This window comes from Chiloscyllium plagiosum, chromosome 30 (genome assembly GCF_004010195.1).
Source record: "Chiloscyllium plagiosum isolate BGI_BamShark_2017 chromosome 30, ASM401019v2, whole genome shotgun sequence".
Lineage (NCBI taxonomy): Eukaryota > Metazoa > Chordata > Chondrichthyes > Orectolobiformes > Hemiscylliidae > Chiloscyllium > Chiloscyllium plagiosum.
Window position 1 is genome coordinate 10910155 of NC_057739.1, and position 11510 is coordinate 10921664.

Sequence of the window (11510 nt, forward strand, 5' to 3'; positions counted from 1 at the left end):
AAAAAGGACTACTTGCATGCTACTTCAGGACTACTTCACATTCTCAATGTGAAGGCATGCCAAACAGCATAAGCAGCAACTAACGGATAGAGCTAAGCGAACCCGCAACCAGTAGATCATATCTAAGCTTTACAGTCTTGGCACATCCAGTCATCAATGTTGGTAGATGAATAAACAACTCACTGGAGGAGGAGGCTCCATAAATATCTCCATGCTCAATGATGGAGGAGCCCAACACATCAATGCAAAATATACAGCTGATTTGCAGCAATCTTCAGCCAGAAATGCCGAGTGGGTGATCCATCTCGGCTTCCTCCAGTGGTCCCTGGCATCACAGATGCCAGTCTTCAGCAAATTCAATTCACTCCACCTGATACCAAGAAATGGTTGGAGGCACCAAGAAGTGCAAAGATCCTGACAACATTCCGCAGTAGTAATGAAGACTTGTGCTTCAGAACAGAGCTTGCTGCCCCCTAGCCAAGCTGTTCCAATGCAATTATAATACTGGCATCTACCTGACAATATGGAAAATTGTGTGTGTATGTCCTGTGCAAAAAGCAGGGCAAATCCAACCCAGCCAATTACTGCCCCATCAGTCTACACTCAATCATGAGTAAAGTGATGGAATGTGTCCTCAACAGTGTTATCAAGCAGCACCTGCTCAGTGATACCAGTTTGGGTTCCACCAGGACCACTCAGCTCCTGACCTCGTGACAGCCTTGGTTCAAACACGGACGAAAGAGCTGAATTACAGAGGGGAGGTGAGAGTGACAGCCAATAACATCAAAGCCATTTTTGAACAAATGTGCCATCAAGGAGCCCTAGCAAATTAGAATCAATGAGAATCAGGGGTTGAACTCTTTGGTAGTTGGAGTCAGATACTTTGGAAGATAATTGTAGTTGTTGCAGGTCAAACATTCCAACTCCAGAAGTTCCTCGGGGTAATGTCTTAGACCCAACCATCTTTAGCTCCTTCCTCAATGACTTTTCTTCCATTATAAGATAGGAAGTGCTGATGATAGCACAATGTTCAGCACCATTTCAGACTCCCCAGATATTGTAGCAGTCAAAAAGGACCTGGATAATAGGCAGGCTTAGGCTGACAAGTGGCAAGTAATATTCATGCCACACAAATGCCAGGCATTGACCAACTCCAATAAGAGAAATTCTAACCACCTTTCCTTGCCATTAAATGGTGTTACCATCATTTGAATCCCCCACTATCAATATCCTTGGTGGTTACCATTGACTAGGAACTTAACTGGACTCACTATTTAAACACAATGGCTACGAGAACATGTCTGAAGTTAGGAACATTACAGCGAGTAACTCACCTCCTGATTCCCAAAAGCCTGTCCACCATCTATAAGGCACAAGTCAGGAGTGTGATGGAATACTCCCCACATGCTTGGGTGAGTGGAACCCCAACAACACTCATGAAGCTTGACATTATTCAGGACAAAGCAGCCCACCTGATTGGCATCGCATCCAGAAACATTCACTCCATCCACCACCAATATTGCAGATAGTGTGTGCTATCTGCAATATGTACAGCAGAAAATTCACCAAAGATCCTCAGACAGCACCTTCCAAATCCACAATGATTTCCACCTATACAACAAAGGCAGCAGATACCTGGGAAAACCATCACCTGCAGTGAATTTTCAAGCCCTGTACCATCCTGACTTGAAAATATATTGCTGTTCTGTTAGTGTCACTGAGTCGAAATCCTGAAATCTTTTTCCCTAAAGGCATTATCGAACAATCTACAGCATGTGAACTGCAGGTCAGCACCCACCTTGTCTGAGGAAATTCAGGACGGGTAATAAATGCTGGTAGCCAGCAATGCCCATATCACATAAGTGAATATTAAAAAAGAATTGCCTCATGCTGTAACCTACTCCAACCCCTGACGCAACTGACCCTGCGTGTCCTTAATGCTGCCTATTCACTAACTCGGGATATCTCTGCACCTGTATCCAAAACAACATGTTTGCCACTTATTTCATCTCCTTTAATACCTGCCTCTGTGACTCTCATTACAGAAGGAAAACAGCCCAAAATAGGACAGAGAGTCAAGACAGGTGTTTGGCTGCCTGACATTCATCACCTTTCCCATTATGTGATGGGAATCCTGACTCTGACCAGCCCGAGTGGCTGACCGACTGAATCTAAGCCTGTCAGCTGGAAATGGACGCTGCCCTTCACTTATTGTGCTGGAAGCCCCGACAACTTGACAGATGCATGGATATTTAGAAAGTAATTGACTAGGCAGTTTCATCATGGGCTTGAAGGAGTACATTGATTCTCTTTCAATGCTAAATACAGTACAAATCCTTTTGAGATTTTGAAGATGTTACTGGCAGAATAGATAAGGGAAATTCAGTGGACTTGTTGTTTTTTCGGATTATTAAAAGATTTTGATGGCGCTCCACACAAGGGATTGATAAACAAAATTAAAGTTTATGGATTGGAGGTAATATATTAGCATGGCTTGCAGCCGTATTAACAAGAAGACAGTAAAAATTGGGAATTAATGGACAACTTGAAGAATGGCAAGCACTGACCACAAGGGTCAGTACTTGAGCCTCACTCTTAACCAGTGATTTGGGGCTCAATTGTAAAATTTTCAATTTAGTGAATGATAGGTAAGTGTCAAACTCTGCTTTGTACAGCTTTCTAGGACATTTAGCATTCTCTGAGTGAATAAATTCCTCCTCATCTCAGCCCTAAACAGCTTATCCTTATTTTGAAATGACTGACCAGAAAAGTAAATTCCTCAACTCTCTTGATTGAAACAAAATCTTTTAAGTTTCAAAACTTTTATTTGATTCTCTTTCAATGCTAAATTAAAAATATACTAGTCGACGTGTCAGATGTATTCCATGGCACAATACCATCAGTTGTTTAGGAACTGGATTTGTTGAGGATCAGGAAGGAGGGAGGAACAGACTGAATCTTCTGGAATGTTGGACATACCTTCCAGTCTTAGTTTATGGATCAGGAGTTTTAAGATGTCAGGATTAATCTGGCAGGACTTATTTAGAAGAGAAACAGGCAACCAAAGGAGCAAAAGATCAGCCTTCGTTGACTTATATTATTTAGTTATCCCTAAATTAAACTTGTTTTAATAATCAGTGGAAATGAGCTATGTGTAAACTATTGCATTTCCAGATCAAAAATAGAACAGACTGCTTGCACACAGAAAATCTTGAATATAATTGGGTTGAATTACCAAAGTAATTGCAGAAGGAATGCATCAAATACTTAGACTTTTATTAAAATGCAATAACTATTTGTAGCTGCCTTCCCTGTATGAAGTGTTGACTTATATATCCTTTGTGACTGTTCTGTGTTTTTTTAGTACAATTTCACACCATGAGATTGTGAACCCAGCTCCAGGATTTGAACGTCTAATCTACGTTGGGGGTGCTGTTTAGCTTCATTGTCTATGTAGCTAGAACATGATTCTGAACAGCATCAACAGAACAAGTTCAATGCCCTCCTAAGCGGATTTAGACTTGTGTTATGACTTTATGCCCTAGCCCTGACAATGGAAATCATTGCTGGGGAAGTATAACGTCTGGAGATAAAATATCTGCAGTTATTCAGTCAAGGAGCTACCTGAGTGCTGATATGATGCCAATTTTAGATCATTGTTCTGTCCAGTAGTAAAAAGAGGATACATACTGATAATAACATTCACATAAGCTCTTTAAAAGAAGTGCCATCTGTTTGTTCTGGGTGAAATCCCAGAGCAAAATTTGAAGCAGAAAAAGAGTTCTCTTGGTACACCAGCACTACTTAAAAAAGTGATATAATGATTGCACTTTGAAAATTGTTAATTATTTATGAAGCTTGTTACAAAATCTCAATGACCTGATCAAGTGATTTTTAAATATGTCTATCTTTTCTGAAACATAGGTGAACATTTAGCTGCGTGTATCAGACAGATGACAGAAAATTAATCCTGTGTCATTGCTGTGTGATAAATTCCTCCCTTTACCAAGCAAGGAAAATGACTGTGCCACATTGGAACAGCAGTATGCCATCTCTGACATTGTGGCACCATCTGGCACTCTGCAAAATCAAGGGTTCCAGGAAGATATGGAAATTGTGATATTTGAACATATCAGAGTATTAATTTGTTGACATCTCAATGCATTTGAGAAAAAAGATGCTTCTATTTATTACAATACCATCATTATTTATTATGTTACTTGTTTGGTTATCCTACACAATTATTTCTGAATGGATGTGTATAATTCACACTTATTTCTAGTGGAGTTATTCCACAACATTTCTCTCTAGGTCAATTTACTATTCAATGTTTATTTTTGATATAATTGATTATTGGATACAGAATTGGCTCAAAGGTAGAAGACAGAGGGTGGTGGTGGAGGGTTGTTTTTCAGCCTGGAGGCCTGTGACCAATGGAGTGCCACAAGGATCGGTGCTGGGTCCACGACTTTTCATCATTTATATAAATGATTCGGATGTGACCATAGTAGGCATAGTTAGTAAGTTTGCAGATGACACCAAAATTGGAGGGGGAGTGGACAGTTTACAACGGGATCTTGATCAGATGGGCCAATGGGCTGAGGAGTGACAGATGGAATTTAATTTAGGTAAACGCGAGGTGTTGCATTTTGGGAAAGCAAATTTTAGCAGGACTTATACACTTAATGGTAAGGTCGTAGAGAGTGTTGTTGAACAAAGAGGCTTTGGATTGCAGGTTCACAGCTCCTTGAAAGTAGAGTCACAGGTAGATAGGATAGTGAAGAAGGTATGCTTTTGTTTATTGAATATAGGAGTTGGGAGGTCATGTTGTGGCTGTACAGCACGTTGGTTTGACCACTTTTGGAATATTGCATGCAATTATGGTCTCCTTCCTATTGGAAGGATGTTGTGAAACTTGCAAGGATTCAGAAAAGATTTACAAGGATGTTGCCAGGTTTGGAAGATTTGAGCTCCAGGGAGATGTTGAATAGGCTGGGGCTGTTTTCCCTGGAGTGTCAGAGGCTGAGGGGTGACCTTATAGAGGTTTATAAAATAATGAAGGCCATGGGTAGGATAAATAGACAAAGTCTTTTGCCTGGGGTTGAGGAGTCCAGATCCAGATTGCATAGATTTAGAGTAAAGGGGTAAGATATAAAAGAAACCAAAGGGACAACTTTTTCACACAGAGGGTGGTGTGTGTATGGAATGAGCTGCCAGAGGAAGTGGTGGAGGCTGGTACAATTGCAACATTTAAAAGAGTATATGAATAGGAAGGGTTTGAAGGGATATGGTCCAGGTGCAGGCAAGTGGGACTATAAAGATATCTGGTCGGCATGGATAAGTTGGACCAAAGGGTCTGTTTCCATGCTGTACATCTCCATGACCCTATGACTGTATTTTAATTACTTCACACTTCGTAATAACTACTACTACCATGTACCCCATAATTGATTCTTATTAAAAACAATGATGAAGTTAAACATTGTGCTGGTTGTAGGCTCATATTTTGTACTATGTACTGAAAGTGGTTAATTCAGGAAATTTTTATTCTGCTGTGACATAACAAGTCAGTATGTTTGATTCAGAGATATTTCCCTAATCTGAATATCCTTGGGAGTAAGAACATTTTATTTCTAGTAAATATTGTATTGTTTTTATTTTTCCACATTTTAGATTGTGAATGGAAATGAGAAAATAACTATTTTTAAAATCAATCTATTTTTGAAGAATCACTGCACAGTCTGAAAGCAAATAAATAAATATTGATGTCTTGAAAACATTCATATTACAGAAGAGGAGATGCTGGAGGTCTTACAAAGCATAAAGGTGAATAAATCTCTGGCACCTGGTCAGGAGTATCCCAGGACATTGTAGGAAGCTAGGAAAGAAATTGTAGTGCTCCCAGCAGAGACATTTGTATCATCTACAGCCATAGGTGAGATGCCGGAGGACTGCACGGGGGCTAATGTTACACCTTCCTTTAAGAAAGGTTGTAAGGAGAAGCCTGGGCATTATAGACCAGTAAATCTGACATCAATGATCGGTAAGTTGTTGGATTGGATTCTCAGAGTTAAGATTCACGTGCATTTGGAGTGGTAAGGACTGATTAAGAATATTCAGCATGGCTTTGTGTGTACAAAATCATGTCTCACAAACTTGATTGAGTTTTTTGAGGGAGTAACGAAGAAGATAGATAAGGGCAGTACAGTAGACATTGTGTACATGGATTTTAGTAAAGTCTTTGACAAGATTCTGCATGATAGACTGGCTAGTAAAGGTAGACCACATGAGATTCAGGGAAAGCTTGCTAAATGGATACAAAATTGGCTTGATGCTAGGAGACAGCAGATGTTAATGGAGAATTGGTTTTCAGACTGAAGGCCTGTGACCAGTGGTATTCTGCAGGGATTGGTACTGGATTCACTGTTGTTCATCATTTATATAAATGATTTGGATGAGAATTTAGGAAGCGTGTTTGGTAAGTGTGTGAATGATGCCAAAACTATTGGTATAGTGGACAGAGTAGAAGGTTATCTAAGATTACAACGGATCTTGATCAACTGGGCCAATGAGCTGATAAGTGGCAGATCGAGTTTAATTTGGATAAATGTGAGGTATTGCATTTTGGTAAGGCAAACAGGGTAGGACATATACAATTCATTTAGTCAGAATTGCAGGAATTGAAGCCTATGGAGGTGGTGGTGGTGAGTGAAGAATGCTTTTAATATTCTTCATGTTTTGTGGGCATCATTGGCAAGCCACAATTTGTTCCTTAATTGTCCATTAACTAATTATCTTGCTAGACTATTCCATCAAGCAGTTCAGAGTTCAGCACAATATTAAGGGCTTGAACAGCAATTAATGATAATCACTGTTACTGAGACAAGGTATTGAATTTTACCAAAACTGGGAACTCTCATGGAAAATTTCTCTCTGTGAGCGTGAGTGAGTGTAATTGTCTGTTATCCCCTTCACAATGTCAGCATCACTATCAAGTAATCATCAGTGGTGGAAGTGCTCACCCAGAATTCCCATTGGCAGCCATATTGAAATCCCAGCTATGCAAACAAGAGAACATTTCTCAGTGCACAGAAGTAGCATGGGTGGTATTTGTTTGCAAATAAATGCTCACATTTAAAATGTTATGATGCGGAGGTCGACCCTCTCTGTTAATTAAAACCAAATACCCAGAAAACCTTGCCTCACCTCGTAATCTGTTAAAATGTGAGTAAGTGACAGAGAACTCCTCATTTCCACTATTTAAAGAAAAGTAACAATTTATTTTCCTAACAGAACACTACACAAAGCTATTAACAAACTGAAAACTCGTTCCCCTAACTGAACACAATCCTATTAACATACTGTTACAATAACACAATTATTAAACATTACATTAACAACCTCAAGTCCACACAGTCTCTGTCTTCTCTGTTGTCTTCAAGTTTCTGTCCACTGATCTCCCTGGATCTTCTTCTTTCCTTTTTACTGTGAGTATGCTTTACAGGCAAAGGTACCTTTGAGAAAGAGTGTCTTCTAATTTCATTGAGAACAAGAGTTTAGGTGGGTAGTTAGCTCTCCAGCTCTATGGCAGTTGCTCGGCTGTTTGGTGGCAGTTGCTCCCATCAACTTTCAAAATATCTGCATTCTTTATACCTCCCAATATCAATCCCTGCCATTGGTCCAATGTTGTCAAAATGATAAATTCAAAATGGATTGGGTTTTAGTAACCTAAACATAATTTAAGCCAATTGGCTAAATTCGATTGTTGTCAAAACAGCAACCAAGATTCAGGTATCCATTTAACAGCCAATTGTTACATGTATCTATTTTGGAACAACTCATCCCCCAACCTATCCTCTCAGGTAGCAGAGCCTGCACTTTAAGTTTACTTCAATATTTAGAAAACACTTTTTTTTTTGCAAACATATACTCATTTGACTTTGTAGCAATAAATATATTGCTAGTTCACATCATCAGGTCATTATAATTTGAACTGCAAGAATCCACCTACACAGGGTTATCCATTTTTAGTGCCATATCATGTTAACACACTCTCTAAGGTTCTATCCACTGCATGGGAGAATACTAAACTACATATAAATTAACTACTATTAGGCATTCATGAAATTAAATACATGACAATAGGCCTGTGCTGTTCACTGGGTGTAAAATCAGCATTTTGTTCCAGACCCTCTCTACACTGTCAAGAATTAGACTTTACCTGATCATGCTACTTTTCCCCCAATTGCCCACATCATTCAGGGGCTGGGCAAATTCAGTCCCAGCTTTGTATTCAAGATCTGTGAGGTTGATTTGCATTTCCACCAGTTGCTGAAGTTGGATTTGAACTCGCAACCCAAGGGTAACAACATGGGCTTCTGGATGAACCAAACTGGAGCATTGTCACTACACCAGCACCTTACCTGACAGTGAACCAATGGGATGGAAGGAAGGGGTGAATAGCATATAAAAAAAATTGAACACCAACTTTTTCTGGTGAATGAAAAATCAAATTTAAGGGAGAAGGATTTCACATCAGAATATTGACATATCTAAATTATTTTGGCTAAGCAGACTAATACTGTAATTTTAATCAGAAACAAAATAACTTCTTTCATCATTTATGCTTACAAAAACTAACCAAAAGTGCTCAGAAACTGAGTCCCCACACATTCAGCTTTCTGCTACCAAGGCTGCAGATACCGGCGATAAAAGTGGCTTCCAGGATTTCACATCCACCCAGTAATCTGACCCTTAAATGATCACTTAAACTACTGAGGCAATACCTGAGGGGGAATGCCAGTGTCTCTACTGAGTAACCTCCTCAGCTTGATCTCATTCCAGTTTCCACTGTGGCCAAATTTCTACTAGTGCCTTTGCTGTTGTCTATCAGTCAGCCAGCCCAGACTGCTGCCTGCGACACTGGGATGGTGCAGTCTGAGAAAACCAGGTGTTCCAGAGCCAGAGCTGCTCCAGGTTGACCTTCAAATCCACCTGCAGTTCCCCCCAGTGAAAGTACAGGTGTAGGATTGAGTAGGAGAATGAGGGCACCCCTTTATTACACAGATGAGGAGAAATTTCTTCTCTCAGAGAGTGGTGAATCTGTGGCAGTCTTTACCAGAGATTCGAGGCTGGGTCTTAAGGCTGAAATACAGAGGCGTTTAATTAGTAAGGGTATCATGGTGGAAAAAACAGGAAAGTAGAGGTGAGGATTATCAGATCAGCCATGACCTAATTTTATTGTGGAGGACGATATGAAGGGCTGAATGTCTTACTTCTTCCCTGATAACTTATGGCCTCTGTAACCTCTGCTCCTACGCCCAGTCAAGTTCAATTGCAAGTGGAATGCATCCATGTCTAGCTGCTACCGGTTTGTGTAAAATCTTTAACATCAGGAAAAAAGTCTTTCTCCACATTCTTGTCAACCTTTGCAACTTTCAAATGAACCGAACACTTGTAAAACTGCCAGAAAACAATCAGTAACTATTCTGAAAGTGTTTTAGAATCTCTTTAAAAAATACTGATGCAAGGCCTGTGTTACTGCCTGGCATTTATTTGACCATGTAGAACACTGAGCTCCAGAATGAGGGTGTTTTGTCAAATCAGTGCTGTTCACTGATTGACAGTATGACTTGCCTGCTCTGTATAATTTCTGTATACATTGGGCACGAAGTAACATGAGCTAACACCTATGGCATCCAATCTGTTTTGCAACAGAGGTTCACCCATGCGCACAACACACCACTTTACTCTCAAAATAGTACTCAAATAATGGGCATTACCAACTCTCTGCAACATTAAAGATACTTTGTCGATCTTTAAAGATTGTTGATTCCATGTCAGTAAGCAGTCATTTGCAAGGTGCAGGGTTTGGGGAAATATTTTCCCTTTGTTTATTTCAGAACTTGCCTTTGTCTACCACTGATGTTTATGTTAATGGTTAGGAAAGTCACTATTCATTTCCAAAAATATAAAAACCTTGTTTTTTGCGCTATTGTCATATCTTTTAAGTGCATAGGGTCTTTAGAGTCTCACATGGTCTAGAATCTGTGAGTGTAATCACTTTCTGTTCTAATAAGAGCTCAAGTAAACAATTTGTTTTTTTGCATTTCTACAACTAGCTATAGATTATGAGAATCTACTCTACATTACACACTAGGACAACATGTTTTTAGGTCTGTCTCCCATGAGATCCTTGAATTTTTCTACCAAGTCCTCATGACATTATTATAGTTGCTGTTATCACGTATTAACCCTGCATAACATTTTCCAGTTTCATAAACAACATCTCCCCACAAGTTAGCTTTTTTTAATTATGATCATTTATGTTTGTTTGTATAATTAAATTTACCACTACCCCATTTCACTTCAAGTCTTTGACCTTGCAAATTTAAACAATCTGAAAGTCTTACTACTTTCCCTGAATATGCTCTCTTCAGACTAGGAAGACTGGTAGTTTGTGATGTAAAAAGTAGTTGTCTTGAACTGGCTTCTTAATTCTCTGCAGTCTTGGGTTCTCTTTTGAAATTAAATCTCTTCCATTTCTTTCATTGAGGATATTATCCCTGTTACAACAGAAATGTTTTTCTTTCCTATCTTGAAGCTTTAGATATTGCTCAAGTATTCTTACAACATCATCATAATGATACATGTGCTGTACCTACAATTTGTGTCGGTGTGTCATTGTTTTCAATCCAACTACATTTCTGTTCTGAAATGCGTAGACTTTAGGCTTCAACTTGACGATTAGTTTGAACTTTCTCGCTCACCCTCAGCATTTGAATTACTGGCGAAATCAACTTGTTCACTTCCTCACTTGTTCCCTGAATATTCCATCCAGCTTAATGTGATATCTATTATGCTTATTAAAGATTCTTCTTGGAATGTGGGGCGGTCAGGCAATCTACTGTCCCTTCCTAGCCATCTCAATGTCTGGTATGTGACTTGAATTTGTCATGATAGTTGCTCACTACCATATTGCAATCTGACTCAGTTTAATTGCAGATGCTTCAACTGTCTTGAGTGAGGTACAATTTTCACTTGCTGCCTCTTTACTTGCTTTTCTTCTTGAAGTTAGTTGATAATGAGACTCTATCCTCTTCTATTTTCATAGAAGTGAAAGATATTCCTACCAAATCAGTTTAGTCAAACTTTTTAATTTCACTGACACTATGGAAGAAAACTCTTATTCCAACATAATTAACCTCAAGAGATTTTACATTGCATATAAGTTCCTTTTGAGCTCTGAAAACCCTGTAAATTCTTCCATCAGCTGTTTCTCAACTAGCTATTCCTTGAGCTTACATAGAACATAGAACATAGAAGAATACAGCGCAGTACAGGCCCGTCGGCCCTCGATGTTGCGCCGATCCAAGCCCACCTAACCTACACTAGCCCACTATCCTCCATATGCCTATCCAATGCCCGCTTAAATGTCCATAATGAGGGAGAGTCCACCACTGCTACTGGCAGGGCATTCCATGAACTCACGACTCGCTGAGTAAAGAACC